Below are 10,690 nucleotides of genomic sequence, written 5' to 3' on the forward strand. Positions count from 1 at the left end.
TAAATCTTGTTCTTCAGAGAACTATTTGCCCCTAATCAGCTATTGTGTCTTTTCAGGTCCCACAGACAAACTCTAGCTGTCTCTGAAGAGGCCTGGACTCAAGGTCCACCGATATGCTTGCAGCCTATAAGCCAGCACAGCCCTGAGAGAAAGAGCCTAAGTCGCCATCCAGGTTATACCAGCTCTCGGGGCATACCCACAGCCCCTTCTCCGTGTCCTAAGGTAACCTGCTGACATCAGGGACTAAATGTTGCCTCGTTCTCATGTGAAGTCTCCGCCCCTAAGTAAACCTGGGGATATGCATGACAGGTATGTTTCCTCAATGTGGGTGCTCCATCTTTCCTCATCAATAATCACAGATGTGCCTTCCCTTGTATCAACAGGTATGTAAAGGATTCTTGGGATGTCATTCTTTTGTCAATTCAAGTCTATTCCAATGTTGCACTGGCTCCTTCAAATTGTCCTTGTCTTGTTGAAAGTGTGTTGCTGTCCCTGTCTCTCTGTTAAAAATGCTTTGCCAAATACAAAGGCAGACCATCTGAGCCAAGCACATGAACTATGTCTGCTGGTCAATGGAACTTACAGAGAACATACGTCACTTTTGAGTTTCCCACCATTTATGTTACAATACGTTCGCCCCAACGAGGAACCCTAGGTGGTTCAAAGACACATATGTGTGCTTACACACACACACACACACACACACACACACACACACTCACTCACTCTCATACCCAGCAAGGAGGGACACACCCAGGGCCTACAAGACAGTCACCTGGCACTGAGGGACATAAAAACATCAAGTTGATCATCCGTGATTTCTGAGGAAAGATTATCGACCAAGACGGGGAAATGATAAAGGAAATCCTAAACTTTTAATGTTGGTGGTCTCCCAGGGAAGCTATATATGTAATATTTACCGAGGTCAAAGGGACTCTAGAAAACCTCAAAGCATGAGCTCTTTTTCTGTCCTGAGCACAGATTGTATGTCTGGTTTGTTTAAAAAAAAAAAAATTTTTTTTTTAAACATAACTAACTAAAAAAGGGGGCTTCCAAAGGGGGCTTATAAAGAGGAGGGAAACAAAAGAAAACAATACAAAAACCTTCCTGGTCGCCATAAGATTGAAGTCATACAGCCTTGCACATACTAAAAACAGAAGATAAAGTCCGTAACTTTCTGGAATGTGTTCTTTCTCCTCATGGTGATTCCTAACATCTGCGCCCCCCCCCCCCCGGCCCCGTGCCCTGTTTATCCTTTTTTTTTTTTTTTTTTTGGTAAGCTGTATGTATGCCCAATGTGAGGTCTTCCCCAGATGACTGACTTGTTTGTGAAGATTGCATATCCCCGTCAGCCCTCCTAACTTGGGCTCCAATGAAACTCTTTTCCTTCCTCTTTAAAATTGTTTTTAAAAAGGCTCATTCATTTTGCATCGACATAGGGTAAATGCTATAAAAGGTAAACAAGACATAGTGAGGGGACAAACTGGGAAAGGTGGACAGCGTTTAAAAGATGCTTTTAAATGCTACACTTCTTCCTGCCTTTCCTTCACAGGTAGGACAGCACCTACACGTACTGTCGTTGGCAATGGTCATCGGCCTAGAGAGGAAGAAACCATTCCATAGTTTTCCACACGGCGGATGAGAAGGCCCTCTCGGACCAAATCCAGGAACTCCCTTACTGTGAGCCAAGGACCGGTGTTTTGTCGTTTTCCTTTCAGTTGTGGTTAGAAGTAGAAGTAGACATCACCTACAATTGAGATTTTTCACCATATATAAGCGTAGAGCTCAGTGGTATTAGGTGCAACATTCACGTCCTCCTCGTTGCGTTCTCTCTTTCCATTCCATTTGTTGTAGTGTTTTAAGATTTATGTTTTTATTTTTTTAATTTTTTTTTAATATATGAAATTTATTGTCCAATTGGTTTCCATACAACACCCAGTGCTCATCCCAAAAGGTGCCCTCCTCAATACCCATCACCCACCCTCCCCTCCCTCCCACCCCCCATCAACCCTCAGTTTGTTCTGTTTTTAACAGCCTCTCTTATGTTTTGGCTCTCTCCCACTCTAACCTCTTTTTTTTTTTTTTTTTTTCTTTCCTTCCCTTCCCCCATGGGTTTCTGTTAAGTTTCTTAGGATCCACATAAGAGTGAAACCATATGGTATCTGTCTTTCTCTGTATGGCTTATTTCACTTAGCATCACACTCTCCAGTTCCATCCACGTTGCTACAAAAGGCCCTATTTCATTCTTTCTCATTGCCACGTAGTATTCCATTGTGTCTATAAACCACAATTTCTTTATCCATTCATCAGTTGATGGACATTTAGGCTCTTTCCATCATTTGGCTATTGTTGAGAGTGCTGCTATAAACATTGGGGTACAAGTGCCCCTATGCATCAGCACTCCTGTACCCCCTGGATAAATTCCTAGCAGTGCTATTGCTGGGTCATAGGGTAGGTCTATTTTTAATTTTGTGAGGAACCTCCACACTGCTTTCCAGAGCGGCTGCACCAATTTGCATTCCCACCAACAGTGCAAGAGGGTTCCCGTTTCTCCACATCCTCTCCAGCATCTATAGTCTCCTGATTTGTTCATTTGGGCCACTCTGACTGGCGTGAGGTGATATCTGAGTGTGGTTTTGATTTATATTTCCCTGATGAGAAGCGACGTTGAACATCTTTTCATGTGCCTGTTGGCCATCCGGATGTCTTCTTTACAGAAGTGTCTTTTCATGTTTAAGATTTATGTTTTTAATGTTTACTTATTGGTTTAAGGGGGGGGGGTGGGAGGGAGGGAACCCCAAGCAGGCTCCGCACTGTCCGTGCGAGAACCCAACGCAGGGCTTGGTCTCACGAACCCTGAGATATGACGTGAGTCAAAATCAAGCGTGGGATGCTTCACCCACTGAGCCACCCAGGCACCCCACCCATTCCATTTGTTTTAAAGACACAAACGTTGCAAACGTGTTTTTTTTTTTTCCAACTTTTATTTATTTTTGAGATAGAGAAAGAGCATGAATGGGGGAGGGTCAGAGAGAGGGAGACACAGGTTCTGAAGCAGGCTCCAGGCTCTGAGCTGTCAGCACAGAGCCCGACGTGGGGCTTGAAACTCACGGACCGTGAGATCATGATCTGAGCCCAAGTCGGACACTTATCCGACCGAGCCCCCCAGGCGCCCCACAACCTTTTTTATTTTTTTTAAAGTTTGTCCATCCATGCCTTCATTCCTTCATTCATTTTTCACATTCTCTTCACTCGATGTGGGACTTGAAGTCACAACCCTGACAGAGGTCAAGAGTCCAAGAGTCGCATGCTCTTCTGAGTGAGCCAGCCAGGAGCCCCTTCCATTCCATGATTTGAAACAACCCCAGGATCCTGACTCAGACTCCCAAATTGACGGATGAGAGCCCCACCCACGCCCTCTAGGCCATCTGTGGGGCTGTTTCATGTGTGTCCATCTTCCTTCCTCCTTTTAGTGGCACGTCAAAGGTTGCGTGTGAAACAGCCAGTGACTGTGGAATGAAACTGTACTCCGTTTCCCTTTGGAAGCAGGTGGGAGAGGGAGGACAGGTCAATGGCTAATCAATAGAGTGTTAGTGTTGCTTTACAGGAGTGTGCCCGCTGGGACCATCACCCGGGGTCACAATTGTCCCCTGTCAGGCCTCCCTCACCCTCTATCCCTTATTGCTCCATGCCTGTGTTTGGCCTCTGAACCCTAAGACCCCACCATCACGTGTTTCATGCCACCCCCTAACTCTGACTCGGCAGGCCACGCCACGCCACACCATGCCGCTCGCTCGCTCGCTCGCCCGCCAACTCCTTACCCTTCCACGTACCTGCACCCCCACCCCTGGAAGGCATTATAGTAAGATATCATCCTCCACATCCATGATTCTCAAACGGTTTATTGAGGTTTCCTGGGTTAGGAAAAGGAGGGGACTCTCTTTCTTCCAGAGAAGGCAAGTTCTTCAGACATCATCTTCTCCCCTCCCCCCTTCTCTCCCCCCCCCCTTCTCTCTTCCCCCCCCCCCCCTTTCCTCCCTTTCCTCCCAGTAGTTCAGAAATTTCAGCCTAAGGGTTGGGGGAGTTGAAGAAAGCCATTCAATGGAGAGAAGCCCCAGGCTCAGACTTTAACAGAAAGCTTTCTGCATTTGAACGAAGGGGTTGAATGAGGCCGATTAGAATGAATCGCCCTGAACCTCCCTTCCACTGCCACTCCCATCCCCGCCCCCACCCCTGCCGCACCCCCACCCCCCACTCCCACCCCCCACGAGTCCTCCAGTGGTTTGGGGAACTGAAGGCTGCGGGTGGGCAGGGGGTGGGGGCGCGTGCATCCTAAGCGGCAAAGTAGGCCCCTGGTCCACAGGAAAAATACAAAGTCTATGTACCGAAATCTGTTGCGTCTGTATACGCCGATAATGACACCGCAGAAAGACAAATTAGAAAAGAAAAGAAGAGAAAAGAAAAGAAAAGAAAAGAAAAACAAAACAACCCCCCAAAAACAATCCCACTTACAACGGTACCAAAAATAATAATGAAGACCACGAAAAGAAATAAAGGAACAAAGAAACATCCGGGCACGAGCGAGCGGGTCTCCCTGTACGTCAGCTACGTTAGAGGGTCCCTCTCCTAGAGGCCCCTTCAGCTCAACGGTGGGCTGCGGTGTCCCTGTCTCTAGCCCGATTCATCTTGGTGCGAGGACCCTAAGTGGCCAAGCAGGCCCCCGGTCCACGGGAAAAATCATGCTCTGGGTCCAGCGGAGTTGTGTGTCTCGGGCACAGCGGTCAAGGGGTTGGCGAGATGTGTGTGGAGGAGAGGAGGTATCTGTTCCGGGGCCGCCCTCCCGGGCACCGCTCTGGCTGAGAAGAGGGCAGTGGGGCGCGGCCTGGACCTGGACGACAGTTACTGCCTGCTCCTGGGCTGAGGGCTGAGGGTAGTGGGGCAATGCCCACGCTGGCTCCTGTGACGCAGTTCGTCCTGGGCACCTTCTGTGGTTTCTGTGCAGGTGCCGGTTGCCGTGATGACCGAGGAGGCTAAACTCCTCTCTCCGCCTGGTTGTTCAGACGCCCGATCCTCCCGTGTTCTCGGTACGTGGACTGACCCGCCACCCTCCCATGCCACCAGACCCCTTGTGCCAATATCTCCTGTTTCAGAGTGCTTTCGCCTTGTCCGGAAAGTAAACAAACAACACTCGCAGATACCCACCCCGCGAGAGAACAAAGAGACGTCCGGCCCCGAGCGAGCGAGTGGGTCGCCCTTGTGCCTCAGTGTACTTTAGAGACTCGGTCTCTTAGAGACACCTGAAGCTCAACGATGGGTTGCGGTGTCCCTCCCTGTCTCTGGCCCGGTTCCATCCCCGGACGAGTCCCACAGTCTCTTTGCACGACGACGACGACGACGACGACGACGACGACGACACCACCGCTCGCTCACGTGAGCCGGAGGCAACGTGCTAACGGGACCGGAGGGTGGCACTGTGGATTCAAAGTGACCTACGCGCCGAAGCGTCTGTAAACGTGGTGTCCAGAAACCTTGGACGTTGCCGTGCCCTGGATGAAATCGTCGCTCTGGAGACTCGGGCACGTGTCGCCCACCTTCTCTACGTTCTTCCTACCTTTAGCCTCCCTGTGTGTGTTTGCCCGACATCTTGCCTGATGGTTCACGGAGGAATGAGACACCCATCCGGCAAGAGCTGATGCTCCACTCACCACGGCACATGACTGACGGAAAAGAATACGCACGGGCCCGCACTCATCTTACCCTTCGTTCTCCACCGTGTCAGAAAAACATGTGGCCTGCCTTCCTCCTGTCCAAAGCCAAACTGGAAGGAAGACTTAGATGTAAAGGAAACGTTAGAGAAGCTTTCAAAAAGTAGCAGCAAGCAAGCAAGCAAGCAAGCAAAGTAAACCACCCACCCCTACCCTCCTGCCCAGCAGGTGCAAGAAGCGTGCGCGGAGCACTCTCCTCCTTTTCTCCCTGGAGGTTCCCCCCCCCCCCCCCCCCCAGGATGTCTTTCCTACGCCACCAGGGGAGTGACATTCTTATCCTCAAGGACAGGAGGAGAAGTGGAGAGAATTCTAGAGGAGAAAAGATCTTGGTTGGTTGGTTTCGTTGGTTTTAAAATCCTCCTCATCCTTTAGCCTCCCCATGTAGTTCAGTTAGTCGTCCACCGTCGCTTCTCCTTGTTCAACCCAATATACAAGCGTTGAGGTCTGGCCACTTCTCAGGGTCTTGGTTTACCTCAGGAGGGGCTCTACCTGTCACGTGAAACTTGTAGGAAATCAATGTGTCAGCTCCTTGTACGGTTAGCCTGTCTCGTGTCAGTGTCACCCTCAGGGTCACCTGCAAACCCTAAGAGGGTGGAGGCATAGGGTGTGTCTCGGTGACACCTTCCTTCTCCCTGCCGGCCCCCCCCCCCCCCCCCCCCTTTGGACTGTAGGGTCCTCTGGGAACCGGGACATTTTTAGTGAGTGGCTATTAACTCCTTCCGTTCTCCATCTCCCGCCGCCGCCGCCGCCGCCGCCGCCGCCGCCGCCGCCGCCGCCGCCGTAGTAGTAGTGTGTTTATTGAGGACAGTAATGGTGAAAGCCATATTCTTGTCGCTTGCCACGCCGTGCACTTGCACCCATGTTCCCCGTAGCTGTTTGTGGTCTTTGGACTTCGTCGTGGCCCCGTGCGACAAAGGACTTTGCTTAAGCTTTATCCGTGGTCGTTCGTTTATCCATCACCCCCTTTCTGCCCCCCCCCGCAGCTTGGTTTGTAATGTTTCCGAGAGAGACGTTCCCCCGCTTGACCCGACAGAATAAAAATGGCTCGTCCGGGGGCGCCTGGGGGGCTCGGTCGGTTGAGCGTCCGACTTCGGCTCACGTCATGATCTCGCGGTCCGTGGGTTCAAGCCCCGCGTCGGGCTCTGTGCTGACAGCTCAGAGCCTGGAGCCTGGTTTGGATTCTGTGTCTCCCTCTCTCTCTGACCCTCCCCCGTTCATGCTCTGTCTCTCTCTGTCTCAAAAATACATAAATGTTAAAAAATTAAAAAAAAAAAAAAAAAAAAAAAAAGGCTCGTCCGTCCGTTGTTGTTCTGGGAGTACTCTCTCGCGTGGTTTCGGTTTGACCGTCCGTCTCCCTCCCTCCCTCCCTCCCTCCCTCCCTCCCTCCCTGCCCGCCGAAATGTGTCTAAGTCCTCCCTCCCGGGAGCGCGGGCGCCGCCTGGGCCGCTCTGGGCCGCCCGTGCCTCACGGGCGCCCGCGGCCCGCCCGGTGTGTGCGGGGAATTTTCCGCGCACGTCCGCCTCGGCCGGCCGGGGAGTCGAGTGGCCGGTCTGCCCCGCCCTTTCCAGCGGCAGCCGCCCCGATGCATTTTTCGAGTGTCCCTTGGGCTGCCGGGGTCGCGCCGTGCCGGCCGGGAGCTCCCGAGGCGGACGCCCTCCGCCGGCCTGGGACCGAGAGGCGGCATCCGGAGTGGGCCGGGACGAGATCGGGCGGCCGGGCCGCCGGCTGTGCGCCCTCACGTCCCCGAGATCGCGAGCTGTCCCCGCTGACGTTTCGGTCGGTTGTCGGGCGCCACCTGGCGGCCGCTTTTATATAGCGTTTCCCCTCCGGAGCGTCGGCGACGTCGGCAAGGGATGCGATTTGGTCGCGGTGTCCGGGGCGGAGTTCCAGAAGGCCGGCGACGTTGGCGTGATCGTCCCGCTGTCGTCGGGGCGCCGGCGGCTGGTGCACTTGCCGGAGATTGAACCTCCGGGTATATGGGGGAGTAGTGGCGGCGCTCCCTGGGAGCGAGCTGGGGTGGGGGGCTGCCCGGACGGGTCGACCAGCACCCGCCGGTGCTTTCCTCCCCCAACCCCTCGACCGCGGGGACCGCGGGGACCTCCCGGGGCCGCCACCCGGAGACTGTGGCCACGTCGGTCGCTCGTCGGTCCTTCCCTGCCAGGCGTCTTTTGTCTTCCCTCCCGCGTCGCGGTCGGGCCGGGCTGGGCCGGGCCGGGCCGGGCTGGGCCGGTGAGGACCGTCCTGAGCCTTGAGGGGAAGCCCGCGGAGGGCGCCGTGGGCCCGGGAGGGGGCACGCGTGGGGCTCCCGGTCGTTGGACCCGATTTTCTCCCCAGATTTTCCGAGGCCCGCTGCGGAGTTGGGGACCGGGCCGGGCCGCGAGGGGAGGCCCGTATAGGGCGCCAACGCCGGCGCGCCCGCGATCCCCGTTGAGGTCCCGCCGTCGGGGGCGCCTCCGCGGAATTCAACCCCCCCCAAAACAGTCCCAGCCGGGGGTCGGGGACTGGCACGGGGCCGGTCTTGCGAGGGCCGGGGAGGCTTCCGCAGGCGACAGCGCGGAGTGTTTTATTTTTCTAAGTCCCGACCAGGAGACGACCCGTGCACGGGCGAACGTGTAACGGGGCAGGGCCTACCCGGCCAGCCCCTCCCCTCCCAATCCCGCGATTCCCTGGTCGGTCGGTCGGTCGGTCGGTCGGTCCTGGGGTCGACCAGATGGCCCCCGGGGACTTCCGGGGGGGGGGGGGGTTGCTTGGCGGCGATGGGAAGATGCTTGGGGCCCGTGGCCGGGCCAGGGTCCCAGAAGGTCCCAGTGACCTGTGGCTCGGCCCCGCCTGCCAACGCGGTTATTTTTGTCTCCTCAAAGGAGTGCTTTTTGCTGCCAGGTAGGTGCTGACACGTTCTGATGTGGCGGTTGTCATCCTGTAAGAGAGACTTGGGCCTCGTCGTCGCTGGCGTGGCTCCGGGCTTGGTGGTGACGCTGAGCCGGACCCGACTCCGCCCTTGCCTGCCTGCTTGCTCGAGCCGTCTGCCTTGGGCCTGCGTGCCGGCTCTTGTGCATCCAGGTGTGGTCCAGGCTGTGGTGCCACCTCCGGTCTCTGGCACCCGAGGGCAGCGTGGGGAGGCGGCGTGGGTCTTCTACCCTGTGCGCCCCCCGCTGCGGGCACCCGGCCGCGGTCGTGACAAACCCACCCTTGCAAGGCTCCGTGCCGCGTGTCAGGCGTTCCCCTTTTCCCTTGTGGGTTGTCCGGCTGCCTGTTCCCTGGGAGAGGTGGGGGAGGGGTGCTGGCGAGGCTGAAGCAGGCCCTCCTCTGGTCGCTGTCCTCGCTGGGCGTTTCCCCAGCCCCCCCTCACCCCAGGACTGCCTTGTGTTGGCGGTAACCGATCGATGTGGTGATCTCGCGCTCTCCCGGGCCGGGCCTAAGCCGTGTCAGACGAGGGACGGACACTCCTGGCGGGTGGGGCCGCTCTTCTCGTTCTGCCTGCGGGCCCCATGCTCCTCCTTCCCGCCTGTGGGCGGTGCAGGGGGGTGCAGAGGGGTGCGGACTCCGGCCCGACCCCGGCCTCCCGTGGCTTGCGGGACTGGGGTCAGCTGACGCAGCGGACACTCTCGCTGGCCTCTCCTGGCTGTGTGTGGTGGGTGGCCTCCTCCCCGTGGTGGGGGGGGCCGCACCCGATGCCACGCTGCTCACCGCCTGGGCGTGCTGAGCGCGTGGCGCCTGGCCCTCCGTGGTGCCCCTGGAGCGCTCCAGGTCGTCTCAGGTGCCTGAAGCCGAGTGGTGGCGCCGTTCCCTGTTCCCAGCGGACCCCCTTTGGGTCGCCGCCGTTGGCGGAGATGCCCGAGGTGGGCGGGTGGCAGAATCGGTGAAGGGAGGCACACCCGTTCCCCCTGCTGTGGGGAGCGGGCGCCTTGTCGTCCCCGCCCTGCAACGGCCGCTGTTGCCCGGAGGGTGTGGGGGACTGACTTGGTGGGGCGAGTTTGAGTGATCGTGGCGGGCCGAGCCGGCGCCGTGGCGCTTGGCCAAAACCCCCTCTGAGCGAGGACTTGTCGGTTTCTTGCCCAGCGCGTTGCTGCTGGTGTTTCGCCTCGGTTTTTCTCGGGCCTCACCTGGAGGCGCGGCGCTCCTTCCGGGCGGTGACACGAGCAACCGCGCGCGTGGGGAAGGCAGGCGGCCCTCGTTGTGGGCCCTGACCGCGAATGCTCTGGAATGCCCTGTGTCAATCCGTTGCCGTGGACCTTTCTCCCCCGCCCCGGGTCCTGGCGGCCCCGGGAAGAAACGCCTTTTGTTTGGCGGGTCCCGATGGGGGGACGAATTTGGGTGGGGGGCGACGCGCCCTTGGTGAGAAAGCCTTCTCTAGCGATCCGAGAGGGTGCCTTGGGGTACCGAAACCCCCCAGTCGCTGCCCCTCCTGTGCGCGTAGTGGCCACCCGTGTTGGGGGTGACTGCATGCCCTTGTGCGTGTTAGGCGGAGCCTTCTCTCCCGCGCGAGAGGAGGTCTGTCGGCCCCGCGGTGGGGCCGAGCGCCGCTCTTCGCCTACCGCGGCCTGCGCCTCCCCCCTCTGAGTCGGGGGAGGGTCACGCCAGGCCTGGCCGGTGTCCGGCGCCGGGGCCCGTGCGCCTCGGGCGTGTGGTGTGCGAGCGCGCGCGCACGCGCGCGGTGTCCCCCCGCTTCTCCCGTGGCGGTGTGTGTCCCGAGGGGCTTGGGGCGTCCCTGCGCGCCCCGCCCCCCCTGCGCCGCGCGGGCGGCGGCTGTCTCCCGCCCGCCCCCGTTCCGGGCTCGCCGCTGGCGGGTGGCGCGCGGGCGCGGGTCGGGGCCGCCTGGCTTCGGGAGGCGCTTCCCTGGGGTGTGGCTCCGGGATGGACCGATCGGATGGAGGTTGGAGACGGGCTCCCGCGGCGGGGGTCCCGTGGGTCCGGACCCTAGGGCC

The sequence above is a fragment of the Prionailurus viverrinus genome, unplaced genomic scaffold (assembly GCF_022837055.1).
Source record: "Prionailurus viverrinus isolate Anna unplaced genomic scaffold, UM_Priviv_1.0 scaffold_102, whole genome shotgun sequence".
NCBI classification, from domain to species: domain Eukaryota; kingdom Metazoa; phylum Chordata; class Mammalia; order Carnivora; family Felidae; genus Prionailurus; species Prionailurus viverrinus.